This window comes from Hypanus sabinus, chromosome 3, assembly GCF_030144855.1.
Source record: "Hypanus sabinus isolate sHypSab1 chromosome 3, sHypSab1.hap1, whole genome shotgun sequence".
NCBI lineage: Eukaryota > Metazoa > Chordata > Chondrichthyes > Myliobatiformes > Dasyatidae > Hypanus > Hypanus sabinus.
The window spans coordinates 138040680-138056898 of record NC_082708.1 but is presented as its reverse complement, the minus strand read 5'-3'; the positions used below and the strand labels follow the sequence as shown (position 1 = coordinate 138056898).

Below are 16219 nucleotides of genomic sequence, written 5' to 3'. Positions count from 1 at the left end.
TGAAAAATCCCAAATATCTTGCCCTTGATGAGAAATACAAGCTCTGGGGCTCGACTCCAAAGATTTAGTCTCTCAGTAGGCGTTACAAAGCAGTCCTTGACATTGTCTCCTGCATAATTCTATACCATATACCAAATACATTTTCAAGATTACAGAACATGCTTGAAGAGATTTGGCAAATTTGATTCAAATTAGGTTTCTATTTCTGACAAGGATGATAAAAGGAAATTTACAAAAATTGTCAGATCAAGGTTTAACAAGGTTTAACAATCACTGTGAAGACTGATGTACAGAGAAATTTTAGAACACTTATTATGATAATCCCTGAACAGCATGCAGAACAGCCATTTCAAAAACCTGTGTGCCTCAACATGGGTGATATAATGGGTAACATTTGCTGGTTACCCTCAGCACATCCTTGAATTGTGTCTGCTGTTGTCACAAATGACACATTTCATGGTATGATTTCATGATTCGATGTACATATGACAAATAAAGCTAGTTTTTAAAATAGAGTACTCTATGTAAGGACAAAATTGTATTATTAATTAAAGAGGATTGGACCTTTCTGGATTATTTAAATAACATCCATGACATATTACTAGTAAAATATTAATAGAAATGGATAAACAATTTTCAATGCAAGTTAGATTGAGAACCTGGGGTTAAGTAGAGACTACACAAAATATTCTCTTGGATATTTTGTGTTTAATGAACCTGTTGGCAATATTACAAGGCATGATTTCAAAATCACTGAATTTCCTGCGAAGAGGAAGCTCCAGAGTTTTGAATCGATCTCTTTCTTTATTTATTATTTGTTCTGTTAATTCGTTTTGGCACTTGGAGTGTAGTTTGAAATAGCTTCACTAAAGTGACTGAAGGATGTTTTGTTCATGTTCCTGATGTTAGGAAGTTCCAAGTTCAGGAGCTCAAGGCTACTTTCAATGCTTTAGACTAAATCAGGCTTTTTGATAATCATTGTTCTATCAGTGTGGAATATATGAAGGAAATCATATTGGTCATGGACAACAGTCATGTATTAGTCAACAGGAAAGAAAAGGAACATGGTTTTGAGGGGCAGAGGGATGGGGAGAGATTTTAACAATCACTTGAAAATGAGGCTTCCTGAGTAAAAACTTGAAGCCACCAGTTGAGATTAAGCTGGAGAGTGATGAATCAGTATCAGGTTTATTATCACCGGCATATGTTGTGAAATTTGTTAACTTAGTGACAGCACTTCAATGCAATCCATAATATAGAAGAAGAGGGAAAAAATATAAAATAATAAATAAATAAACAAATGAATGAATGAATGAATAAATAAATAGATTTCAGTATATGTATATTGAATAGATTAAAAATTGTGCAAAAACATAAATAATATATATAAGAAGTGAGGTAGTCTTCACGGGTTCAATGTCCATTTAGGAATTGGATGGCAGAGGCGAACAGACTGTTCCTGAATCACTGTGTGTGCCTTCAGGCTTCTGCACCTCCTACCTGATGGCGACACTGTGAAAATGGCATGCCCTGGGTGCTGGGGGTCCTTAATAATGGATGCTGCTTTTCTGAGACACTGGTCTTTGAAGATGTCCTGGGGACTTTGTATGCTAATACCCAAGATGGGGACAACTAAAATTGTGGCCCTCTGCAGCTTCTTTAGGTCCTGTGCAGTAGCTCCCCCATACCAGACAGTGATGTCATTCAGAGTTACACAGAGTGGCCAAAAGGGTGACTGTTTGGGGGATGGTGGGTTGTCAGGTTAGGAGAGCCATGGATGGACGTCCATCTGCACATTAGCTAGTAGGGGGAATCAAATGAACTTTTAAAACTTGTAAGGATGATCCCATTTTGTAAGATTGGTGGAGATGGTGCCTCAATTTCATTTGATTTTATGTATTTTGGATCACTAGCAATGGCCTCTAACCAATTACATACTCTTTAAGACACAGAAAGTTTGACTTCCTGTAAGGTTGGGAATGGTCTTCAGGACCTGTGACCCACAAAAAATTCCAGAGGTAACATTGATACAAGAGATGCAAACTTCTGGAAGCCACTCCATATATTTAGTGTCTTCTGTGATCTCAACCCAAGGACCCCTCCTAGCCTTCTCTGCAACTATCCTAAAACTATTGAAATTATGATCACTAGATCCAAATTGTTTCTGACACACACTTCTGTCACCTGCCTTGTCTCGTTCACTAGTAGGCGATCCAGTATCACATTCTGTCTAGTGAATAAGGAAACTTTCCTGAAAATATTTGACAAACTATATCCCATCCAGTCCTTTTGTAATATGGGAGCCCCAATCAATATGTGGAAAATTAAAATCATATACAATACCAACATTATTTGTCTTGCAACTGTCTGCCATTTCTGTTACAATTTGCTCCTTCAAATCCTGCTCACTATTGAGGGATGTATAATATAATTCCATTAATGTTGTCCACCCTTTCTTATATTTTTCTTAATGGCCTAATTCAGCTCCTATATATTATGGTCTTATTCCTCATTTCCATCTTATAATCTCAGTAGATCACCAGTTTGCCCTGTACGAGCACTGCTTTAACATTTTCTTCTTTTAATATTTGAATAATGCCACCCCTCTCTTTTTAATACCACCTCCTCTATCATATCTAAAACAATGGAATTCCAGAATATTAAGTTGCCAGTTCTGTCCCTCCTGAAACCAAGTCTTGACCATGACTATAAAATCATAATTCCACATGCTGATTCATGCTCTGCCTGAAAATCTAGTTTAAGCCCGCAGACCTACACTAGCTAACTTTCACACAAGAATATTGGCTCCCCTTCACTTCAGGTGTAAATCATACCATTTTTTGTAGGTTTTAACTTCCCTGTGAGAGAGTCCAATGATTCAAAAATCTGATGCCCTCTTAGCTGCACCATCTTCTTAGTCATGTTTTAAACTGTATTATCTTCCTATTTCTAACCGCTGGGAAATGGCAGTGGTAGTAATCCCAAAATCACCACCCTGGAGGTCCTGTCCTTTAACTTACCTAATAACTCCCTAAATTCATTTTTTCAGGACCTCATCCTGCTTACACCATTGGTACCAACATGAACTATAACTTCTGTCTGTGCCCTTTCCTTCTTAAGAATCAAATGGATTTGATCTGAGATGTTCCTGACCCTAGCACCTAGGAAGCAACATACCATCCAAGATAACACACACACCAAATGCTGGAGGAACTCAGGAGGTCAGGCGGCATCTGTTGAAAGGAATTCACAGTTGAAGTTTAAGTCCATCCTTTCCATAAGTGCTGCCTGACCTGTTGAGTTACTCCAGCATTTTTTTCAGTGTTATTCTGGATTTCCACCATTGTATTCCAGGAATATCATTCACATCCACAGAACATCCTGTCTGTTTCCCTAAACAATATATGCTTTATCAGTACTGTGCTGTTCTTCACCTCCCTTCACTTCTGGGTCACTGAGGCAGATTCAGAGCCAGAGATCTAAATGCTGTGACTTTCCTCTGCTAGGTCACTTCCTCCCTCCCCCAATTATATCCAAAACAATATACTTGTTATTGAGGGAAGTGGCCACAGGGGTACCCTGTATTGGTTATTTATCAGCTTTTCCTCTCCTGAATGTCACCCAGTTACTTGTATCCTTGCACCATGCAATAGGTGTAAGTACCTCCCTATATCTTCTGTCAATCAACCATTTGAGTCCTTAATGAGCCAAAGGTCATTCAGCTCCAGCTTCAGTTCCCTACTATGGGCTGTAAGAAGCTGCACTTCTTGCAGGTGTAATCATCAGGGAAGAGAAGGAAAGTTAGTTACCATGGCTTCTGTCCTTTTTCACTGAAACCTTTTGAGCCAATCCTTAGCTTACCACTCTAACCCTGGTCCACTCCAACAATGGCTATGCCCACAATGGAAGTTCTCCTTAAAATAACTTATTTTTATTGACCCTTGCCAAGTACCTAGTAAGCTACGAGATCTCTGTCTCTACAGCACGTTCCGATAGACCCCGCTCACAATTTAAATCTGACACGTTTCTCTTCCACAAGTAACTGCTCATGCAAACTCAAGCTCTTACAACCAAGCTTCACTAATGGCTACAATATCATAGATCAAACTTCTAGTGAGAATGTAGGTAAAGATGTGAGAATGCTCAGACCTCACAGTGTTACATAATTTATGTGCAATTAGCTCCAGTATTTTGGAAAGTCTGGTCTCGTATATACAAACCAAGCACTGATTCTATTCTTGTCACTGTTATATTGCGCACTGAGTACTGATAGGTTTTTGGAGATGCCAAACATCATCATTTCAGAGACAACAAAAATATAATAGCTCTATTTTTTAAATAAATCTATCATAGTTTCAATTGAGCATTTTACTCTATGCAAGTATTGATAGCCTCCTGTGTCATTAAGCTAAGATGTGCTATATTTCATGCTGTCTTCCAACTTATATTCATAAAATAATTACTTTTTCTCTCTTCATTTTCTTTTCATTATTATGGGATAGCTATTGAATTCCACACGTTTGAGTTCTAGGATTTAAGATTTCTAAGTAATCAGCAATTCTGCTGAAACAGTGCTGCTTGTATTATGAACAGTAATTTCACTGTCTGCTGCCGTGAGTTATGCACAGTGACATATAGGCTATATTTTGTTCAATGTCACATCATTCGTTCTTTTTAAATCCCTTTTGGTTCTGTGACAGCAGCATGATTTTGGTACATTTAGAAATTATTCCTGAGCACATTGTAGACAATGAGCAAATCTTTGCTGAGAACTTTGATATATTTATATTATTTTCACAAAATATTAAAGTGGCATAGGAATTAAGTTAAGACATGTACATAATCATTGTATTACCTATGCACATTTCTGTAAAATAGCATACATTTCATTCTGCCATCAATAATTTCTGAAATTATTTTAGCATATAAAATATTAGGCTATAAAGATTATGCATTAAGAATTCATAGTTTTGTTTACTATTTCTGTGGCTTTATTGGAGGATGTGAGGTTTAATGCATAATAATGTATGCCACAACTGTTAAGTATTATGATACTTTGTTTATTTAAATAAAAACATTGCAAGTGATAATACTAAATTCATCATGAAATAGTGTTGGGTAGTTAGTAATCTCTGATTAGAGAGTGAATGTCAAATAAAGACAGTACTAATACCTATGAGTATCTGGTATTGAATTGATATCATAAGAGTAATTATACAGTATATCATGTAAGATGCGCCATTATGGAACAATGGGTCAAATCTAATTCAATCAGTAACATTGCACATTGCAAAACGTGTCAGCTGATGACTCCCAAGCACTGGTCTGCCTGAGGGTCTCAGATGCTGATGAAATTGATAAATGAAAGCCCATGGTTTTTTTTGTAATTTATTTTTTATTGAAGTTCATCATCAAACAAACATTTCCATAAGATGTATTTAAGATGCTGTACGTATTTATCATATATTCATATTTGCTACAAATCTCCACATAATATTTATCTGAGGTATACACTTATAGAAAAGAGAGGAAAGAAAGAACAAGCAAAAGGAGTAAACTATGTACAAGTAGGGAGAGATCTTTTTTTTGATACAACATATTCATTGATTTGTGAGAATAAAATCAGACCTATGAGGTTTTGTGTAGTTAAACCATTTTTCCCAGTATCAATCAAATTGTTCCAACTTATGATTAATAGATGCTGTTATCTTCTCCATTTTGTAAATGTCCATTGTAATTTCCATCCGTGCATTGAATGTTGGGCTCTCCTGTGATAACCATTTCCTTCTAAGAGTCTTTTTACCAGTGACCAGCAGTATATTCATTAAATATTTATCTCTTTTCAACCATTCTTGAAGTATATACCCAAACTATATGGTTTTACTTTCTAAGGGTATTCCACATTTAAAAATGTCTTGTAGGGCATTGTGTATCCCACTCCAATAGTTTTTGATAACGGGGCAGTCCCAGAAAAATATGGTAAATGATTTGCATTTTGATTTCCACAATTTCTCCAGCAAGCAGGGAGGTTACTATCATAATGGGATTTTTGAGAGGGTGTAATAAAACATCTCATCAAGTTTTTCCATTCAAACTCCCTCCATTTCTACGAACTGGTACACTTCCATTGATACCTCCATATTATTGTCCTTTCTTCCTCAGATATAATTATCTCTCCTTCCTTCTCCCATTTTGTTTTAATGTATTTTAGTGTGTTTTAAAATATGTGTTTTAAGATTTGACAAACCCTTATATACGTTTGAAAATGATTCTACTACCATTATCTGAATTAAATGCTTTTCTAAATCGCTCTATCAAACATGTACTTGCCTCGGTTACATTCTTAACCCTCCTTTTAACGTACTGTCGCATCTGCAGATACTGATAAATGTCTTGTTTTTCTAATAAATGTTTCTCGTTAAGCATTTCAAAACTGAACATTGTTCCTTCTTTCATTATATTGCTAAGAACTGTTATTCCTTTAGCTGCCCAATCCTTAAATCTAGCATCCACTTTATTCAGTAAGAAATCTGAGTCATTTGTACACTATTTAAAAATTGCAATATCTCCCTCTAGTTTATATTATTTTACGCTAGTTTTCCATATTTTAAGAGTCCATTTCACTCATGGGTTATCAATAGTATTTATATAACTTTGTAGCTTGTTATCAGCCAAAATTGCCTGTATGGGGAAGCAAAGGCCATAGATTTTAGCAAGGGCTTAGACCAAGTCCCACCTGGTCAAGGAGGTTCAGTTGCTTGGCATTTAGGATGAAGTAGTAAATTAGATTCAACACTAGTTTCATTGGAGAAGTCAGAAATTGGAAGTAGATGCTTGACTCTCTGACTGGAGTCCTGCAACTAGTGGTGTGCCACAGAGATTGGTCAGCAATCTGTACGATAATATAAATTGGACCAGCAAACTTGCGGGATGACACCGAGATTGGAGGCATAGTGGAAAGTGAGGAAGACTACCAAAGTTTGCACAGGAATCTAGTCCAGCTGAAAAAATGGGCTAAAAATTGGTAAATGGAATTTAATACAGACAAATGTGTGCTGTTGCAGTTTGTGAGGACAAACCAAAGTAAAGCTTACACAGTGAGTGGTAGGGCACTGAGATTTACAGTAGAACAGAGGCATCTGGGAATATAGATATGTAATTCCTTGAAAGTGCTAGGTAGGGTCTTAACAAGAGCTTTTGGCACATTGGCCTTTATAAATCAAAGTACAGAGCATAGGAGGGGTAAGTGGAATGTTGAAGTTGTTTAAGATATTCGTGAGGCTGAATTTGGAGCATTGTGTGCAGTTCTCACCCAGCTGCAGGAAAGTTATTCTTAAGATTGAATGAATACAGAAAAAATGTACAAGGATGTTGCTGGAGCTTGAGGGCCTGAGTTACTGGGAAAAGTTGAATAGGTTATGACTTTATTCCCTGGTGTGTAGGGGAATGAGGAGAGATTTGATGGGAGTATACTATATTATAAGGGGTATATATAGACTATATGCAGACAGCCACTGAAGTTGTTTGGAACTAGAACGATAGGTCAAAAGTTAAGAGGGATAGTTGAAATATTTAAGGGAAACATAAGGAGGAACTTCCATCACTTGAAGGATGGTCTGAGCATGGTTTGATTTCAAGAGTTAAGAAAAGACTGAGTAAGTTCATATATGAGAGTTCTGTGGTCCAGGTATGGGTCAACAGTATGACATGGACTAGAAAGGCTGAAGGGTTTGTTTTCATGCTCTAGTACTCTGATTGTTTGACTCTGCCATTTGGAGAGATAAATAGGATTATTCGACAGACAGCTTGAATAATTGTTCTCTTATTAGTGATAATCTTACCTTTCTAACTATGCATTTGCACTAGTGACTAAACTCTCATGGCAGATCAGAATTTTAGGGGTATATGATCATCTGGTCATCATTATAACAATATCATTTTTATGGAGAAATGGGCTGTCATGTTTCCCACATTACAACTGTGTCTACAGTTGTTATGCAGTAAATGCCTAAGGACACCTGAGATTATGAGGTCTAAAACAAAATATCAATGCTTATTTCAAATTGTAATCCAAGATCAATTTACCCTTCAATTGACAGACTTGATGGCTTTGTGGCCAAGTTTGTGGACAATATGAAGATAACTGGAGAGGCAGGTGGTAGTAGTGAGTCTACTGAATGACTCAGACAGATTGTGAGAATGGGCAACAAAGTGACAGATGGAATATCATGTATGGTCATGCATATTTCTAAAAGGAATAAATGGGCGGACTACTTTTTAAACAGGGAGATAATTTAAACATCAGGGATGCAAAGGGACTTGGTCCACTTGTGCAGGATTCCCCAAAGGTTACCTAGTAGGTTGAGACAGTGGTAAGGAAGGCAAATTGCAAGGCTATTGTTAATTTCAAGAGAGCAAGAATGTAATGCTGAGGCTTTAAAAGTATTGATCAGACGGCATTTGGAGTATTGTGAGCAAATTTGGGGGGATCCTTACAAAGAAAAGATGTGTTGGCATTGGAAAGGTTCATAAGATTCTGAAGAATGTTTCTGGGAATGAAAGGGTAACTTATGTGGAGTATTAGGTATCTCTGAGCCTGTACTTGCTGGAATTATGAAGAATGAGCAGGGATCTCATTGAAGCCCATCAAATTTTAAATGGATATGGAGAGAATGTGTCCTATTGTGGGTGAGTCTAGCACCAGGTGGTATACCCTCAGGAAAGAGGGGCATCCATTTTGAACAGGATGAGGAAGAATTACTTTAGCCAGAGTGTAGTCAATTTGTGCAAGTCATTGGGTATATTTAAAGAGGAGTTTTATATTTCTGTGTTAGGTAGAGCATCAATGGTTACACAGAGAAGGCAGGAGAATGGGTTTGAGCGGTATAATAAATCAGCTGAGATGGAATGACAGAGCAGACTTGATGGGCTGAAAGGCCTAATTTCACTCCTATATCTTATGGCCTTCAATGCACTTTGATTCTGATGGTTCTGGCGTTCCTTTAAGTGCATCATACAGATTTTATAAGGATATCAGGAAAACTAACCTTGACAATACATGGCACAGTTATGTTTAGAAAGGGAGAAGACAGAACATCCAATTTCAAGTGAAATGCCATTGGCAAAAATAAGGTCATAACATTCAAAAGAGGTAGATGAAATTAGTATCAATTGCAGTTTTATACAGTAGTGTGCTGCTGGTTATTCAGCAGTAACAACACTTGTCAATCCTGGAGTGAAATTTCTATCATGTGTGCAACAACATCCTTGGAAAAGGGAGAAATGACAGTAGTAATAATAAGCTATGTCTATTTCCAGATCCATTCATTAAAATAGCTGAGACTAGGGACAGACCAGTACTTGACTCTGAGTGTTATCACAGCTTCTGTAGCATGCAAATTCCTTCATTGCTATACCTTTTCCTTTGAACTTTGAGATCCAAATTCAAATTCTCATAGGGGAGTCCAGTGGAGCATAAACTTAGCTGGAGAAGTTGAAAAGTTTCTTCAACAGCACAAAAGCCTAAATGCTGCTATTAAACTCAATCTAAATCAAACTGTTTCCTGAAGTCCAAGGGGCTTAATGAAGAAACTTAGCCCAAAACACCTACTGCTTATTTCCCACCATATATACCGCCTGATCTTCTGAGTTCCTCCAGCATTTTGTGTGTGTTGCTTCTGTCGAATCTCTTGTGTCTCTGAGAAAACTCTCAGTTTTCCAGATGGTGAGCAATAAGCAAATTCACCTATCTGTCCAAACAAATGCATCTGGATAGTTGGATAAAAGTAACACCCCACTACAACAAGTTTACACTGAAAATCTTCTTTCCTCATTGCTTGAATATTTATCTAGTTTTGTGCCATTTGCTCTAATGATGCTTTTTAGCCCCATCTGCTGCCTCTGGGCAGACATTAATTTTCCTATGGGAATCTCTCTTTGTATCTAGGAGTTGAAAGAAAAAGTGTAACACTGAGGAAACTTTGTGTCAGCCTGGCTCTTTTGCAGATATTGTGTTCATTTTGTTGGGACCTTTCTATGTCCAGCTGTTAACGTATCGGCTCTTAGTTCAATTTCAGTTTATTGTCATTCAGCAATACACATGTATACTGTCAAAGGAAACAATATTCTTATGGACCAAGGTGCACAACACAGTACATATAACTCTCACACATAACACATAAAGTAATATCAGCTCAAATAAATGAATAAATAATAAGACACGTACAAGTTAAAATGTATGATGCTACTGGCACTTCATACGTGATGAAACATGGGTGGTGGCAGGTAGTTCAGTCATCTTACAACTTGGGGGAAAAAGTTGTTTTCATAAGACCATAAGATATAGGAACAGAAGTAGGCCATTCGGCCCATTGAGTCTGCTCCACCATTCAATCATGGCTGATCCAATTCATCCAGTCGTCCCCACTCCCTTACTTTCTCTCCATACCTTCCGATGCTTTGGCTAATCAAGAACCTATCTACCTCTGCCTTAAATGCACTCAATGACTTGGCTTCCACAGCTGCTTGTGACAACAAATTCCACAGATTTACCACCCACTGACTTAAGTCATGTCCCCGCATCTCTGTTCTAAATGGACACCCTTCAATCCTGAAGTCGTGCCCTCTAGTCCCAGACTCCCCTACAATGGAAAATAACTTGCCATATCTAATCTGTTCAGGCCTTTTAACATTCAAAATGCTTGTATGAGATTCCCCCTCATTCTCCAAGAGCTTCCTCAGATGGTTTCCCATCCAAGCAATTCTTGTCCTAATGCTACGGTATTTCCTGCCTAATGGTAGGGGCTCAATGAGCTTGTGGGATGCATGGGAGGGATCAGTGACAATACTAAGTTGTGTCATCAGCAAACTTGATCGCTATGAACTGGATCTAGCAATGCAGTCATGCATCAGCAGCACGAGCAGCAGTGGGTTTAGCTTGTAGCGGTGGAAAACACTGGTGCTCAGCGTGATGGAACTAGAGATGTTTATACCACTGCAAATTGACTATGGTCTTTCTGTCAAGATATCCAGGATCTAGTCACAGGGATCCTTGAAGCCTGAGGGGACTATGGATAGTTCCAGAGAAATGTTACAGATGTCTGCTAGAACCTCAATTAACTGGGTTGCACAGTCCCTCTGCACCCATGAAGGTACATTATCAGGCCCAAAGCTTTACATGGACTCTGGCTATTATCTTCCTCACATCAGCTGCAGCCAAATAGAGTGCCTGCTCCTCAGGGGGAAGAGGGGAGGTCTCCCTGCCAGTACATCACTCCCTACATCAGTCTGAGAGTAAAGGACATTCAGCTTGTCAAGAAGAGAAACATCACTATCATTGAGGCGCAGGGTGGATTTGTAGTCTGTTATGGCCTCAATGCCCTGCAGCATACACCTCATGTCTCTAGCTATAGTTAAACCCCGATTGAACGCAAATTTGGTTATAACAGGTTGAGTCATTGGACTCCATGTCCATGTCAATCCATACTCCTCTTCTCCAGCCTTGTATCCCTTTTGCCAATCAACTTCCCCAGCTCTTGGCTTCATCGCTCCCCCTCCTGTCTTCTCCTATCATTTCAGGTCTCACCCTCCCCCTCCTACTTTCAAATCTCTTACTATCTCTTTTTTTCCATTAGTCCTGATGAAGGGTCTCGACCAGATGCTGCATGGCCTGCTGCATCCCACCAGCATTTTGTGAGTCATTGGACCTTTTTTTATGCTCAAAATGGAACAAACTGCTGGAAAAAGAAAATCTTTTTCTGTGAAAGATAAGCTTCAAGCATTTGACACGATCAAGACTAAAAGTCAAATTCAAGTTGCACGAGACCTCGGGACACCAGAATCAACACTTCATGGCTGGAAATCTCACGAAGAAAAGTTACGTGCATTGCTTTGCAAAGTTGAAGAAAAAGCAGGACTAATAGCCAAATGCCTGAAGACAGCCCAAAATGTCAGCCTCGATGACACCCTGTACGAGTGGTTCATTCAAGCTCGCTCAAAAGGCCTTCCAATTTCCGGTCCTATTCTCAAAGCTCAAGCCAAGAAGTTTGACAAGCAGATCAATGGAGAAACTTCACAGTTCAAAGCTAGTGATGGATGGCTAGACCGGTTTAAACGCTGTCACAGGATTTCTCAACTGTTAGTGTCAGGAGAAATTCGCTCAGCCAACAGTGCTGCCGCCAGCGAATACCCGGCTGAATGAAAAACTCTCTTAGAAGAAGGTGGCTACATGGAAGAACAAGTGTACAACTGTGATGAAACATGCCTCAGCAACAAGATGGTCACAGACCATACACTGGCTAGCAAAGATGACGCCCACCGACGTGAGGGGTTCAAACAACATAAAGATCCTGTTGGCTGGAGACCCAGGAGGTGGACCACATAAAAAACCTGCAATTCAGAAGCATTCTAGATTTCTCTCGCAGCCAGCGACATGCTACATTCAAGCAAGGAGCACTCAATCACTTTTTAAAGAAATAAACTGTAAATGATAATTGCTAATGTTCTTGAATGTTTTTATTTGTTGTTTTGCATATTAAAAAGCTTTACTAAAAATTAATTTGTGTTTTAATTTTTACAGTAACAACAAAGTAAACATGCAAAAAATAGGTAAAATAGGGGTGTTTTAGGATGTTAAGTCAACATTGGGTCAGTTTGAATGCTGATTTTGTTGGACACTGATATAGCGCGATCCTGCTTTTTTCACGATGACATCTTATGGACCCAAACGATCACGTTATAACGGGGTTTCACTGTATATATTTTCTGTGAGTAATCCCTGTCACGATGTGCACTGCTAATACCAGAACCCTAATGCAGAGGGAAAATAGACTCTGATTTAGAGATGGTGATGTGCGTTTATTCATAATAATTCCAAAGAAATATCAGAGGCTCAGACGAACAATACCATGAGAAGTACCATTCTCAAAACTAGGGCCCTGTGGTTAGCAGTAATTGGGCATCCACTTAAATAATACAAGTAATATGGAATCTTTGAGCTTATCAAAATAAACTTAACAAGCTCACCAAGAGACCACATTATAAAGAGCACATTGCTCAAGGAAAACTCAAGGAACTCTAAATGATTAATGACAATTGTTAAATGATGATTAACCAGTTCAGGTGCTCTAAAAATCTTGGAGCCCAGTGCTCTCCAGCACCCTGCACAACATGAAAAAACTCGTTTGAAACCCCATTTTGCCTTCTTGATGGTACAGAAAAGTGCAGCTCTTGCTGACCTGAGAGCTGTCCTAACGGCCAATCTGAAGGCAGCATGTCAATCTCTCAGCAGGATCTCGATCTCTGCTGTCAGCCATGGCTTCTGATTTTCCCTCACGTGGATGTGTTTAAAAACAGTTATGCCCTCAATGCACTTCTCTATGTAGCCAACAACAGATCTTGCATATTCATTGATGGTAATGTGATTTTCATAGGTAGCCACCGCCCCGATCACGTTTCATTCTGAGTTTTCAAAACAGAACTGTAATACTGAAGTTGCTGCTTCTGGTCAGGTCTTTATCTCCTTTTGAAATGATTTGACAAAGGTTGGTATGCAGGAATCAGCATAACAGATTTAGGTCAGAGAATCTCAGGTGGGGACAGGAAGCAGCCTTGTATGAACAGAGGTGTTGGTTTAAACCACTTTGATGTGTTCTCAATCTTGTTGTGGAGAAGCTTGGTAACACACAAGTGGAAGATGTTAAAGAGGACTGGTGCTAGCACACACCCCTGTCTCACTCTTGTGCGTACAAGGGAGGGCTCGGACTCTTGACCTCCTATGGTCACCTGAGCAGTCATCCCATTCTAAAACTGGCGGAGGATGCTAACAAATTTATTGGGACAGCCAAACCTGAGGAGAACATCCCATAGGAGCTCTCTTTGCACATTGTCAAATGCTTTGAAGAAGTCAACAAAGGCCATAAACAGGTCCTGATGTTGCTCCCGGCAATTTTACTGAAGCTTCCAGGCTGTGAAGATCATGTTGATTGTGCTCCTGTTCTTCCTAAATCCACACTGTGATTATTGAGGTCGTGATTACCCAACATCAGCTGCAGTGGCTGGGGCATGTGATAAGGATGCCCCCATGTCGGCTACCCCGCAGAGTGTTATCAGCTCAGGAAGGGTTTGCAAGCCATTACTTCCTACAAGGCAAAACCTAACATCATGCATGGCTGTGATGCTTCACTCCCAGATGAGCTCAACATCTTTTATGTATGCTTTGAAAGGGAGAATAAAATGACACCTGTGCCAACCTCTGCAGCATCTGGTAACCCTGTGATTTCTCTCTCGGAGGCCGAAGTCAGAACATCTTTCAAGAGGGTGGACCCTCACAAGGCAGCTCTAATGCATGTACCTGGTGGGACATTGCGCCAATGTGCTTGCGGCGGTGTTCAAGGTGATCTTGTGTAAGTATGTACAATTTATACATTGATAATAAATGTACTTCCTCAAAAACTCTATAAGATTGGATAGACACAACTTAGCATGCACATAGCCATGTTCACTATCCCTAACCAGTCCCTGCCTATCCAAACACTCATATATATTCATTCCTTTGGAATACCTTCCAATAACTATCCCACTATTGATGTCAGGCTCTCTGGCCTACAATTTCCTGGTATATTTTTAGAGCTTTCTTAACATTACCTACCCTCCAATCCTCTGGTACCTCACCTGCCCCTAAGGATGATTTAAATATCTCTGCTGGAGTCCTGCAATTTCTGCACTTGCCTCACCCAGGGTCCAAGTAAGCACCATGCTTGTCAGGCCCTGGAGATTAACCCACCCTAACTTGACTGAAGATGGCAATCACTTCCTCCTCAGTAATCTCTATAGAGTCCATGGCCTCACTGCACTTTGCCTCACTTCCGTACACTCTGTGTCCATCTCTCAAGTAAGCAGAGATGCAAAAAATCCTCTTAAGATATTCCCCCATCTCTTATGGGTTCATGAATAGATTACCACTCTCATCTTTCAGAGGACCGATTTTGTCCCTTGCAATTTTTTTGCCCTAAATATATCTGTAGAAACAATTAGGATTTTCCTTCATCTTGCCTGCTAGGGCAACCTCATGCCTTCTTTTAGCCCTCCTGATTTCTTGAGTGTTCTTTTGCATTTCTTATACTCCATTAGTACTCTTTTGTTCCTACCTGCTGTGCCCCTCCTTTTTTTTCTAAACCAGAATCTCAATATCTCTTGAAAACCAATGCTCCCTAAACCTGTTATCTTTAACTTTTACTCTGACAGGCATATACAAGCTTTGTACTCTCAAAATTTCATTTTTGAAAGCCTCCTGTATACCAACTACACCTTTGCCAAAAAACACCCTGTTCCAAACCACTCTTGCCAGATCCTTTCTCATGCCTTCGAAATTGGCCTTTCTTCAATTTAGAATCAATAATATGTATTGTAATGTAATCCTGTCACAAAATAACAAATTTTATTATGTATGCCTGTGATATTAAATCTGATTCTGAAGGTAGGAGGATGGGGTTAGGACAAGTAATAAATAAGTCATGGTGAAATTTCAGAGCAACTCCATGGGCTGAATGGTTCTTATGTCTTATAATTTTATGGTCCATTACACCCTCTCACAACCTTCTTTGTTGCACTAACCCAAGTTCTACACCTATTCACATAACTGAAGTTCCCCATCCCTGTAAGTTTTTTAGTAATACTTTCCAACAACATCGCAAAAGCTGCTTCATCTGTCCTGCAACCCACAAATGGACATCACATTCCAGGTAGGATGAACCAGTGTTTTATACTGAGTTTGCATAATTTATTCATTCTTATAAAAATAAAAGGATTCCTAAAATTGTGTTCCTCATCTGAGCAGTCTAAACAAAATGGGGCCTGATCAATGTTTTGGAGAGAAGTAATATTTAAATATTTTTTAAAATTTATGTTGTTTCTTTCTACTCATTCAGATTTCATTATATGCTCCCAACAACATTAAATGTAAAAATATAAACTGTAATTTATTATGAATTTCACATGATTCATTTTAAATTTATAATTTTATGAGTTTCAGTGTTCAATGTTTAGCATATTAAATGTGAAATATTTAATGTATATGATTTTTTAAAATTTTTCTGATGGAAGTAGAACCTTGTAACAAGGTTTTCTATTAAGATGGAAAGTCAATTTAACTCTAAGCAGCTGTGCATACATTATTCTTGTCACATTTATCTGATATCCATGAACACTGGCTATTATTTCA

General features: G+C 38.7%; 1 protein-coding gene and 1 long non-coding RNA gene across 9 annotated transcripts in view; one reads left to right on the top strand and one right to left on the bottom strand.

The window, feature by feature from the left end:
• The window catches only part of LOC132391693 (general transcription factor II-I repeat domain-containing protein 2-like), a 226475-nt gene that overhangs the window by 201312 nt on the left and 8944 nt on the right, over positions 1 to 16219 (bottom strand). The window lies entirely within an intron of this gene.
• Positions 9891 to 16219, top strand: part of LOC132391694 (uncharacterized) — a 50735-nt gene continuing 44406 nt past the window's right edge. For all 5 annotated transcript variants that reach the window (XR_009511319.1, XR_009511315.1, XR_009511316.1 and 2 more), the window contains exon 1: positions 9891 to 15740. This is a non-coding gene — a long non-coding RNA (uncharacterized LOC132391694). The remainder of the gene's footprint in view (positions 15741 to 16219) is intronic.